At 51.0% G+C, this 11,349-nt stretch overlaps 1 protein-coding gene across 2 annotated transcripts in view; it reads left to right on the top strand.

Moving 5' to 3' along the window:
- Window positions 1-3,760: 3,760 nt before the first annotated feature.
- Window positions 3,761-11,349, top strand: part of Ptpn5 (protein tyrosine phosphatase non-receptor type 5) — a 57,784-nt gene continuing 50,195 nt past the window's right edge. Inside the window, exon 1 of one of the 2 annotated variants that reach the window (XM_051148569.1) lies at window positions 3,761-3,970. The gene's annotated coding sequence lies outside the window, so the exon portion shown is untranslated. Of the gene's footprint in view, window positions 3,971-4,703; window positions 4,973-11,349 lie in introns of those variants that run through there. The other variant, XM_051148568.1, reaches the window with a different exon arrangement.

Genomic DNA, 11,349 nt, shown 5'->3' with positions numbered 1-11,349 from the left:
GAGGCAGACACGGTGCTGGAGAAAGAGCTGAGAGTTCTCCATCTTGATCCGCAGGCAGCAGAAGGAGACAACTGTGTGCCACACTGGGTGTAGCTTGAACATATGAGACTTCAAAGCCCACCCCACGGTGACACAGCTCTTCCAACAAGGTCACACCTCCTAATAGTGCCAAGCACTATTGAATGCTAAGCATTCAAACGCATGAGTCTATTGGGGAGGGGGTATTCCTATTCAATCCAGAACAGACCCTATAAAAGAAATCACATAGTATATTGTTCCTTAATTTATGCACATAGAACATATTATAGAACCTCATAAGAAATGCATATGCCATATGAACTATTACAATATAGTTTATAAACAAGTGTTGCAGTATGTTAGAAGGTAAAATAAACCAAAGTAAAAGAAAAAAAAAAAAAAATACAAGTAGACCAGAACATCAGAACAGCCAAAGGGAGCAAGGAGGGGTCAGCAGAGAAAGCAGTTGTGGAAGGTGTGCCTCGCTGAGAAAGTGGTGCTCCAGCAAAACCCAAAGAGGCTGCAGCTACACAGCGGCTGTTCTCTCTCTTTACCTTTCAAGATGAGCAGACCCCAGTCTGAGCCTCACTGAAGCACCTTGGAGGTCCCTGAGGACTGTGCACTCAAGGTCCTTTGTTCCTTGGAGAAGTGCGGTGGCTAAGGGCAAGGCTCTCAGTGCCAAGCTATATTCAAACCCTGGCTCTCCCACTTTCAAGGTACTTGGCTTTGTGTGTGGTGTTCTGTTCCTCCGAGCCTCAGTTCCCTACTTCAAACTGGAGCTATTAATAGTACCTACGTCATGAGGCCCTTTTCAGGATTTGGTGAGATAACACAGGTGAATTCCTCTGCACACAGGAAGAACTCAATAAAAAAAAAATCAGCTGTAATTACTGAGCCTCGCTCTGGTCTCTCAACATTTACTTACATTTTCCTTGGTCCTGGTTCTTTATCCTTATTGATATTTTAACATTGTTTATGGTTTCTGCTTCTGTGGTAAGCCACCTCGGAGCCTTTGTGGATTAGGGTAGGTTATAAATAAGTAAGTAAATAAATAAAAATCTGGACAGCAGAACATTTACACAGAAGCAAAACATTTCATTACCAACAGACTGAATTGCAACTGAAGCCAAAAGCAAGAAATATTGATTCTGATTCCTCAGAGCTCGTGAAAAAGCCACTAGCATGATATCCTCTACTTTCTCTTCAGCCATCTTTGCCGGCCATCCCTCCCCACCTCCTTCCTCTCCCCTCTCTTCCTCTTTCCCAAACCTTTCTTCTTCCCTCAGGAAAGTAAATGAGTCACACAATATGACTCAGTAGCCCCCTAAACCCTCCCAGCCTCCTAACAGCTTCAGAACCATGGACCTCATGGAACTGCCCTTCCTCCCCATCAGAAAAGAGATGGGAAACAGATGAGGTCACTTTTATGTTGACAAAGTTGCAGGAGAGGATGCTGGCTCTGTGAGCTATCAAACATAGGCTAAACTCTCTCTTGTCAACGAGGGGCTGAGCTCTGGGGTGACATGAAAGTCCCTGAACCACTCAGTGACGCTAATTCTTAATTGGCAGCAACAGTAATGCCCTCAACGTGCTTGTGTCGGTGAAAAGATAGAATTCGGGACAGTGCCGCTTTATTTTCAAAGTCTTCCATGAATGTTGACTATACCAAAGTAACCCTCAGAGGGCCACAGAAATCCCAAATCCTATGAAGCTAAAAGGTAGATATGGCAGACACAAGGTGAGATAGATCCGTACTTGACAGAGACCCGGCAAAAAACAAAAGAGAAAAATCACTTGAGCCCGGCCTACTTTTTTTTTTTTTTTTTACTTTTAACTTGTGTGTGTGTGTGTGTGTGTGTGTGTGTGTGTGTGTGTGTGTGTGTGTGATGGGAGTGCAGGTGCCTGTGAAAGCTGGAAGACAATGCTGGACCTCTTCAAGCTGGACTAACAGGTGATTGTGAGCACCTCTGAGTGCTGGGAACTGAACTCAGATCCTTTCCAAGAGCACTGTGTGCACTTAACCACCGAGCATCTTTCTAGCCCTGGGGGGCGGGGGGGGCTCCTACTACTTTCAAAGGATTTTCCATTGGTCTTCTTCACTTCTCTCTTGGAGATGGGCATCACTAGCCACAATGACAGCCAGGAGTGGGCCCTGCACACAGCAAGGGATGCTCAGGAGGCAGCCCTAGCCTCCTCAGGCAGCCCTCAGCAAAGAAAAGAACTAGTCCCCCATCACAGTAACCATGGGTCCAGCTGTGGTGTCTCCTCTGTGGTTCCTGCACGGATAGAGCACGGTTGTGGATTCGGCTAATCGGCCGTGGGATCCCTACAGCCTCTTCTCCTTCACCACCCCAGTTGGAGCCTTTGCTCTCTAGTCTATGAGCTCAGACTCTGTAACTGTCTAGAGCTTCATTTGAAGACCACACCTCTTAACGTGACATTAATTAGGTTACTTGTTCTTTCTGGTTCCCCCAGAGTATTGGCATATCAGAAATGCCTGCCACTCATCAAAGTGGACACAAAGATTAAACAAAGCCGTGCAGCCGCTGGACCACTGTACAAAGGGCCACCCCATACAGAGTAGCACTCGGTGGGTGCCTGCTAGTCACATGGCTGACACCTGGGGAAGCTCAGCCTGCCAGTCACCCCGGCGCTGATGCACTCAGGGGTGGGGTGGGGTGGGGCAGTGGGTCCTCAAGCACGCCAACCACACTCCCAGGCTGCCAAGGGGTATGTCCTGGTTGCCTGACACTGAGTCCTTCTTTCCCCACCCCGTCCCCATCCTCCCACCCCACACCCGACCCCCACCCCTGCCTGGAAAGGAAATTCCTAGAGGTTAAGCAGGATGTCTAGCTTGTCTCTGTGTGCCCCCGCCCCAGCCCCCTGAACAAAAGAAAAAGATCCATCGTGGCCCAGCTTAGGGCTTCGTGATCAACGTTCCCGACTTTCAGACAGGTTCTGTTGGGCCATCCCGTGCTGGGAAGCAGAAAGAACAAAGTTGCTCTTTGAAAGTCTAGAGTGCATCAAGGGGGGAAAACAAGGGAACTCCTTCACCACAGACCGAAAGGAATGGGGACCAGACGGCGGCGTGTCTCTGGAAACCCCACTTCAGCTGTCTGTTGGGTGAAACCGAGAGCCGCTGTAGGTAGCCGGATAAAGAAGCAATATTTCACTCTGAAGGCGGCCAGGGAGACTCCAAGGAGGAGGTAGTACTTGATGTTGAAAACTGAGCAAAACCTGCGGGGAGGGGATGGCATTCCAGGCTAAGGCACAGTGTGGTCAGTAGCCTAGAGATGGGAAACCGGCAGTTTGATGACAGTGGAGAACTCAGGGCAGCAGAGAAGAAACAGCTGGCATAAGAAACCGGAACACCTCTGGGTACACAAAACGGAGGTTTAACTACCATAGGAAATTGTGGGGAGCAGGCCCTCCATCCTAACTAGAATAATTACCAAAGACCTCATGGAAGTAGCACATTAAAGGGGGGGTAAAAAACCCACACGGTTGTTTGGAGCAGAGAGACGATTCAAAGGTCCTGAGGCCTGCGTGGCTGCCATCTTGGTTATAGGCACAGATCGCGAAGGAGTGAAAGGCAGGAGGGGAAGAAGGAGAGTCCTGCTCAGGAAGACCCTCCCAGGCTGTAACCGGCGCCTCTGCTTTCCCTTAGATGCCATGAGCAGCCGCTGTGGGAGTTCCGACAACGGTTAGATGCACCCTAGTGCACGTTACAAAAGGACGGCTCTGCAAAGAACCAACTGCAGGTGGCCAAGGACAGAAGACTAGTAAAGAGGCTATGCGGAAATTCAGGCTACAGAGAACAGCGGCTGGAACCATTCTCTTTAGTAGCCGCGTGCTGCTTCTCATTTTCGCCATGTAAAACGGCTGCGTGTACAGTCCACTGCCTCACGGAGCCTCCAGTGGGGTGAGATGTCAGGAACCAGCCCCGGAGAAGGTAAGATTGGGAATAGGCTGTACCTGGTGCTCACATGAAAGCAAAACAGATAGATGGGTGCCTGCCCCGCTGCACAAGTCAGGAGAGCTAACCCCCTTTGGAGGGAGAGAGGGAGAGAGAGATGTCCACCCGCTCTTGCTCTACAGAGACAGAAAAGGAAGGAGTGGGAAGTCAGGCGCCTCCTCCGAGTCCTGGAACAGGTCCTGAGCACCCAGGCTGGGGGGGACGGGGAGGGGCGCGCTCCGCGGGTGCAGGTGCTAGCATCTGCAGGAAGCGCTACAGCATCCCCTCTGTGCACGAACACCCCCACCCCAGCCCTGACCCCTTTGTCTACCTTGCCTCTATTCTTATCTATCAGTCTGTCCCTCCTGCTCCAGACTCAGTGCGCACGGCCCTAGTGGGGTCCCTCTGGCGGTTGCCGTAGTCGCGCAGCCCCGACCCGGGGCTCCCGGGAGAAGAAAATCATGAATGAAATGGTTGCGGCGCTCCCACTCCCCCGCCCTCTCAGTCCAGGCAACCTTGGCATGGGGGAGGCGCCTGTGGGGACTCCGCTCAGAGTTGCTGAGGGTGAGGGGCGCCGGAGATGCGTTCCGATGTTAAGGGTCTGTGGTCCGCCCCCTAGAGCCTTAGGCGATACTGGCGCTCCCCACCCCCACCCCTCGAAGCCCGAGAGCCCTGCGCAATTCCCGGGGAGCGGCGCAAGCCCGTCCGGGGGCGGGGCGGAGCCGGGGCTAGGGGTGCCAAGGAGCCCCTGCAGCTGCTCCCGCGACTCCGCAGCCTAGGCGCATTTGGTGGGGCAATTGGGCAGGGAGCGCAAGGAGCGCGGGACTGAGGGCTCCGCGGACAGACCGACAGACGGACGCCCCCGCACACGCAGACGCACAGAGCTCGGCACGGCCCCTGTCACACACAGACAGGGACACACGCAGACACGCACACTCGCGCGCTCTCATCCTCCCGCCAGCCTGCCTGTCCGCCGGCGCCTGGAACCTGCTCTGGCCGGTAAGTGAGGCGCCTTGGTGGGCGCCTTTGTGTAAAAAGCCGGGAGGCACTGATACAGGGTCCCCTCAGGGGCGGCAGCGAAACTGACACCTCCTCCAACCCTCCGGACCCAGGAGCCCGCCCCCGCCACGCCCCCCGTAGGGCGCCTCGAGGGCTGGAAGTGGGGGTCCCCAAGCAGGGGTGGGGGCATGGCGCTGGGGGCCACAGAGGGAGCGGCCACCACTCCTCATGCTTTTGCGTGGGTCCAGGGAGGGATCCGGATAGAGGTTCTGGTCCGAGCTTCTGTGGCCCAGGCTGGTGTGCAGCTGTCAGCTGCAGCGCCTCTTCGGAGTCTGAACCCCAGAAATGGGAGATGAAGACGGTAACTAGCCGGCTAGTCTCCAAATTGTGCCTTCCCTGGACCCTTTAGCCATCCGCCACCCGGTTCCAAAATAGAATCCCGGTGCATTCCCCTCCCCCGACATATTGCTTTTTTTCCTGGAGGAGGCCCAGGCTCCTGCAAAGCCCAGGTCAGAATCCTCATCAAGGATCAGTTTAGAGAAAGGGGTAGGATCTTAGGGCCAGAAGAACTTATTTGATAGCTTCATTTTACAGACAGGGAAACTGAGGTCCAATGAGGTGGCATGGCCAAGGTCACCAGGTAGTTAGTGGCAAAGCGTGCATCAGACTCTGGAGTGCTTGGTTTTTACATTCATTTTCCTCCCCTACACAATCAGACCCCATCCCCCATGAAGCCCCAGAGCACAGAAATTCACGTGAGTATGCCAGGTGAATCCTGGCAGTGCTGGCCCTTCCCCCAAACTAAAGCTAAAGATGCCGTTCATTTCCTGCCATCCTTCCCATTTGAAAAAAAAAAATGGGAGTGGGTGCTTTAATTTGCCTCATTCTACCTCTAGGAGGGCTCTGTTTGCAAGCACTCCATGGCTCCGAAGGTGATTTGGAGATGGAAACAACAAGTAGATTCCTGGGTGTTAATTCAGCCCTTCCAGAGGTTGCTCCCCATTTGGACCCAGTGATGTGACATTCCAGGCTTCATCTTTCCACGCAACTTTGGGCTGACCGCATGCCCTCCCAATCAGCCCTTCTGCCCTCCTCCTGAAGCACCCATCTTCCCTCATCCAACCAGGCCTTTGTAGAGATCTAATCATCATTCTTTTCTGGAGGCCCCCAGAGTCCCCACTGATGCTTCTTCTTGCTGCTGTTTGTTAAGGATGGCCTCTTGGTATTGCTAAGAAGCTGCTGGGAAAGCCTGAGTTACAGCTGCACTAGGCTCCTTCAAGGACAGCTGGGTGTCCCCATGCAGAGTAGGCTGTCTGGTAGCCCAAGCGGTGGGCCTCCAGAGCATAGACACACTTGATGGGCAAAGGATGAAGACGGTCACCTTGGAGAGTTTGAATGGGATGGAGTTCAAGTTCGAGACCAAGTTCAGTCTCTAGGGACATGAGGTTGTCTCAACAGCTTCCTTCTTGAGTGAGATAAGCAGACTAGCACGGAGCAGAGCAAAGGTGGCCTCGGAACAGCTCCAGGAGCCAGCACTGACATCATAGCCTATGGAGATGCCATCCTCCTCCTAAGAGGCACCGTTTATAGTGGCTTCATAAGGAACTGTGACCCTTAGATTTGGGGTGTGTCAAAGCTCCCACTCTAAGAGTGGGAGACCTTTGCCCCAAGGTCTAGCTCCTCCTCCTCCTCACTGCTGTGCAGTTCAGAAGCTCCATGTAACCTCTGCAGGGCACTTTCTCCTTGAGGAAGGAACATTCTCTGATGGCCAGGGTTTCTGGTCTGCACTATTTGTTGGGGATAGCTGGTGGGAGTGGGTGGGGCGGGGATTTATTTATATAACTACACTGGGCCTGGTTTCCTCTCCTTTCACTGAGTGAGAGAATGCTTCCTGACTTAAAGAGATAATGCACATTGGCTACTGAACGCAGTTCCCAGGACAGAGGGAGAACTCAGATGAGCACTGGTGCCTTCACTTTGCAGATACGCACGCTGCTTTCCTCCCATCTTCGGATCACTTGAGGATGTGGGATTTTAGATTCTCATCATCCTCCTCCCTAAAGCCAGTCCTTTTCCCACTGACCTATGCCTCGATTCAGTGCTCAGCCCATCTGAGGCACCCATGACAAGATCGTGATGGAACAGCGCTGTTGCTTAGTTAGTTTGCAGGTTTTGGGTTTTTGTTTTTGCTTTTGTTTTTTAACTTGAGGGATCTAGCAATTAATCTTTACTTGGTGTCAAAGCTTTTCTTGCCCTTAGACACTTGTATTTACTCCGCGCAGCACAGCAGTGACCCTGGTAGTGTCATGAACCCCAGTAAGCAGGTGAGGAAGTTAAGACTGAAAGATACAAGCATGCAAGACGGCTAAGCCACTGACCGAGTCTGGAAGATGTTGTTAAAATTTTTTCTTCTTCTTCTTCTTCTTCTTCTTCTTCTTCTTCTTCTCCTCCTCCTCCTCCTCCTCCTCCTCCTCCTCCTCCTCTTCCTCCTCCTCCTCCTCCTCTTCTTCTCCTTCTCCTTCTCCTTCTCCTTCTTCTTCTTCTTCTTCTTCTTCTTCTTCTTCTTCTTCAGAATCAGGGTGGTTCCTTGAAGCTAGGTGGCACCTGAGCTAGATCCGTATGGATGACTTCTGTATTTGAAGACAGGGGGGATGTTTCCAAGGGGTGGAGAGAGCCAGAGCAGAGGACAGACAGACTCAGGGACTTAGAGCATGGTCAGAAACTAGAAGACAATCCATCTCCACTGAAGCAAAGGGTTAAAACCAATCCACACGTGACAAGGCTTGGTGGAGGCAGGTGCTGGGGCACAGAGGGCCAAGGCAAAGCTGGACTGTCATTGCTGAGGGAAGGAGAGATGTAATCGATCTTGCTACGTAGAGAACAGCCTGGATGAGGACAGCCTGCTGACAGGGAGCTGGAGTAGGAAGAGATGACAGTGGCCTATGGAGAGATACCAAGGGTCTGGACTTGGGGGTGGCTGCAAGAACGGATGGAAAAGGGATCTGGCATCAGCAAGAGGCCTCATTGTTACCAAAGCCTGCAGGTGGCTGCATGTGGGCACCTCAGGGAAAAAGGGGTGAGTGATACCAGGGCTTTGTGGTTTGAATGGCTGATGTGGCCATTCACAGAAAGAGCCCAGCAGCAGCAGCGGGAAGGAGACTTGAGAGGAGCAGGAGTGACCGATAGGAGCCATGATGACTCCTGACGCAAAAGCTTTGCTTGCCGAGCACCTGATATTGTCAAGAGCCAGTTCATCCATTCATACTCCAGTGCATAGACGCATCCGCGTGATGGGCTGGCTTGTTACAGGTTCCAGGGACGTGGTGCCGAGAAAGACAAACTTCCTACCTCAGGAGAGACAGAAAATAAAACCTAAGCAAAGATAAAGCGCTTGAGGTGCACCTCTGGAGCAGGGTAAAGGAGGAGGAGGAGTAAGTGGGGGTGAGGGTGGAGGAAGGGATTCTCCTTAAACAAAAACTGCCTTCCGGGAGCTGATATCCAAACTAAGCCCTGAAGGAAGTGAGGAGGAGACTCCGAGAAAGCAGTACTCTCTAGAAGAGGATACAAGCGCAAGAGCCCTGGGGTAAGAATAGATGGGTATTTCTAAGCAGCCACATGATGCTATACGAGATAGGCAAAGCAGAAATGTGACAAGGAAAAGGACATAAAGAGGGCAGGGCCCGTGATGCGGCCGCTTATAGGTCTGAGGAATGAGACTTATAATACGTTGGTGTGAATGAGTCCAAGAAGACCTGAGTCCTATTTGTGTAATCTTGGTGCCTGGCGCAGCAACCCTAGTGCTGTACAGCGGCTCACTAAATATGGTCATTGAAGGGATAACTGTTGGAGCCTGCCATTCATATACCAGATTTCATATCTTAGACTTGCATGAGTCAATAGATACATTGTGTCGTAGTAAAGACATAGGGAACTTTGTAGTGTGGGTCCCCATTCACAAAACGTAGAGGACTCGAGTGCCTGTGCTGTAAACTGAGTCAAATATGTGTGTCTTGGGCAGCAAGGTGGCTCAAGAGAAAAGGCACTTGCCATGCAAGCCTAACGTCCTTGGTTTGATGCCTGGAATCCGTGTAAAGACGGAAAGAAGGCAATGACTCTGCAAAGTTGGCCTCTGTGCTCTACACTCAGACGTGATGCTCGTGCGCTCACACGCAAACATAGCGATTTTTTTCTTTTTTTAATCTTCGTATTTTGTTCGGTCTGGCTCAATAATCAGCACCGCTAATGACTGGGGCTAAGTAGAAAGGCGTGCCTGAAATGATGACTAAACGATTAACATGGTAACACTTGGGGTCTTGGCTCCTTCCTTCTACCACTAACTTCTATCCTTCTGCTCATCCCGCGTTTCCTCCCGCTTAACTCCTTCGTCCTCCGCCGTTTTTCTAACCGACATTCGGAAGACGCTAATTTCTTGTGCAAAGGCATGGATTTTCAGGACAAGGCACTATCATCTCTGGTCAAATGACAGAGTCCCCCCAAAAAAGGAGGCAAAGAGAGCAATAGGACATGGAAATTATTTATAGGAGTATGAATACTTTAGGCACCTAACTTGATATTTTCGTGAATCTACAGGTGTCGAGGGTAAGACTCTAGAAGGTAGCTAGCCATATAAAACACCTGTGCATTGCACTGGACAAGGTATTTATGGATATTTCTAATTATGTGGGGCCCTGTGCCCAAAACAAAAAAGAGCTCACCGGAAAACACCCATGCAGCCATATGGATTGGCACAACTGTAGGTGTGTGTGTGTCAGTGTGTGTGTCAGTGTTCTGACCCTAAATTTGCCCGTGCCTGAGTGATCTGGGATGAGGTTCTTCCTGTCCCCAAGCCTCAGTTTCCCTATCTCTGGGGGGATAAGGTTCCGGTTTCCAGGACACAGCAACACTAAGCCCTCCTATCCTATGTAGTTGAGTTGGGTGCGCGGGGGGACGGGGAGTGTAAGGCAAACAGGTAACATGTTGGCCTGCTGCCGACAGGAGCTGTTCTCAGGAACAGGGGACCAGCTGAGGAGTTGCACCTTGTGGGGAGCAAGTTGACAGGTAATTTTGGTCTTAGACTCAAAGGCTGAACCTCCTGGTCCAAACTCTATCTGAATCTAGCAGATGTGTTGCCTCTATATCCTGGAACAGGAAGAAAACATGGGACACAAAAGCTGGGTCCTGGAGAAAATGGAGAGAGAAAGGGTGCGAGGTGGGGGGGGGGGGGGGCGTGGAGGAGATTAAGTTCTAGGAGTGCTTAAGAGGGATGCTTAAGCCCCTGCTTTTAGTTCTTTGGGGTATATACATAAAGGTAAAATTGCTGGCTTATATGGTAATTCTATGTTTAACTTTTTGAGATGCTATGGGGTGCTTTTATTTAAAAAAAAAAAAAAAAGGATTTTTGTTCACCCAGTATGAAGACCTCCTGTGGAAGTCCTAGGAACGAAGGGTCCAGGAAGAAGCCATTAATTTAAAACAAGTAAACTTTGTGTGAGCTCTGCATGATCTTGGAGACAATGGAGAAGAAGGAAGGGAACAGAATACAAATGAGCGCAGCCTCCATTTCTGAGGGATCATTGTGATCTAAAGGCACTGTGGGTGGAAAAAGAATGCTCTCAAGAGAGATCGCAGTGGGTGGAATTCATTCAAGCGCAGGTATTTACTGAACTGGGCATCAAGGTGGACACAGGAGCCTCAGCAATCGGGATGACCTGGAAGACCTTGCCCGTGAATCACTCTGATCTAGTGGGGGGGGGCGAGAGGGGGGCGCAGAAAAGCAGTCTGGCAACAACGGTCCATATCAACGTGTGCCATGAGAACATGACGTGCGCAGACTTTCAGACAGAACAGGTGGTGCAAGCTGGCCAGCCCCACTGCTCAGGAGGCTGAAGAAGGAAGACAGTGAGGTCAAGGCCAATCTGGGGAGCCTAGTGAGAGTCTGTTGAAATTTTAAAGAGGCGGGGGCGGACTAGAGATGTAGTTCGCTTGGTACAGTGTTTGTGTGGCGTATAGGAATCCCCGGGTTCAGTTGCCAGCACTGCTTGAGCTGGGTGTGTAGTGCATGCCAGTAACCCCAGCACCTGGGAAGTAGAAGCAGGAAGATCTGAAGCTCTAGGCCATCTCTTGACAACGTAGTGAGTTCAAGGCCAGCCTGGGATACATGTGAGCCTATCTTTATTAAAGGTTGCTCACATATAATCTTAAGGTGTATTTGCATGTACAGTGGTCTACTGAGTCTTTACAGTCCTGTGAACATGTATGACTATCACAAAGATACAGGTGTGGGCATGCCTTAAGCATGCTACTCAAGTGCTGTGTACCTAGTGTATGGCAGCTTTTAGGTTGGTAGAGCTTTATCTCGAATCAAAAGAGTAAATTTC

This window comes from Acomys russatus, chromosome 7 (assembly GCF_903995435.1).
Source record: "Acomys russatus chromosome 7, mAcoRus1.1, whole genome shotgun sequence".
Lineage (NCBI taxonomy): Eukaryota > Metazoa > Chordata > Mammalia > Rodentia > Muridae > Acomys > Acomys russatus.
This window is presented reverse-complemented; position numbering and strand designations above follow the sequence as displayed.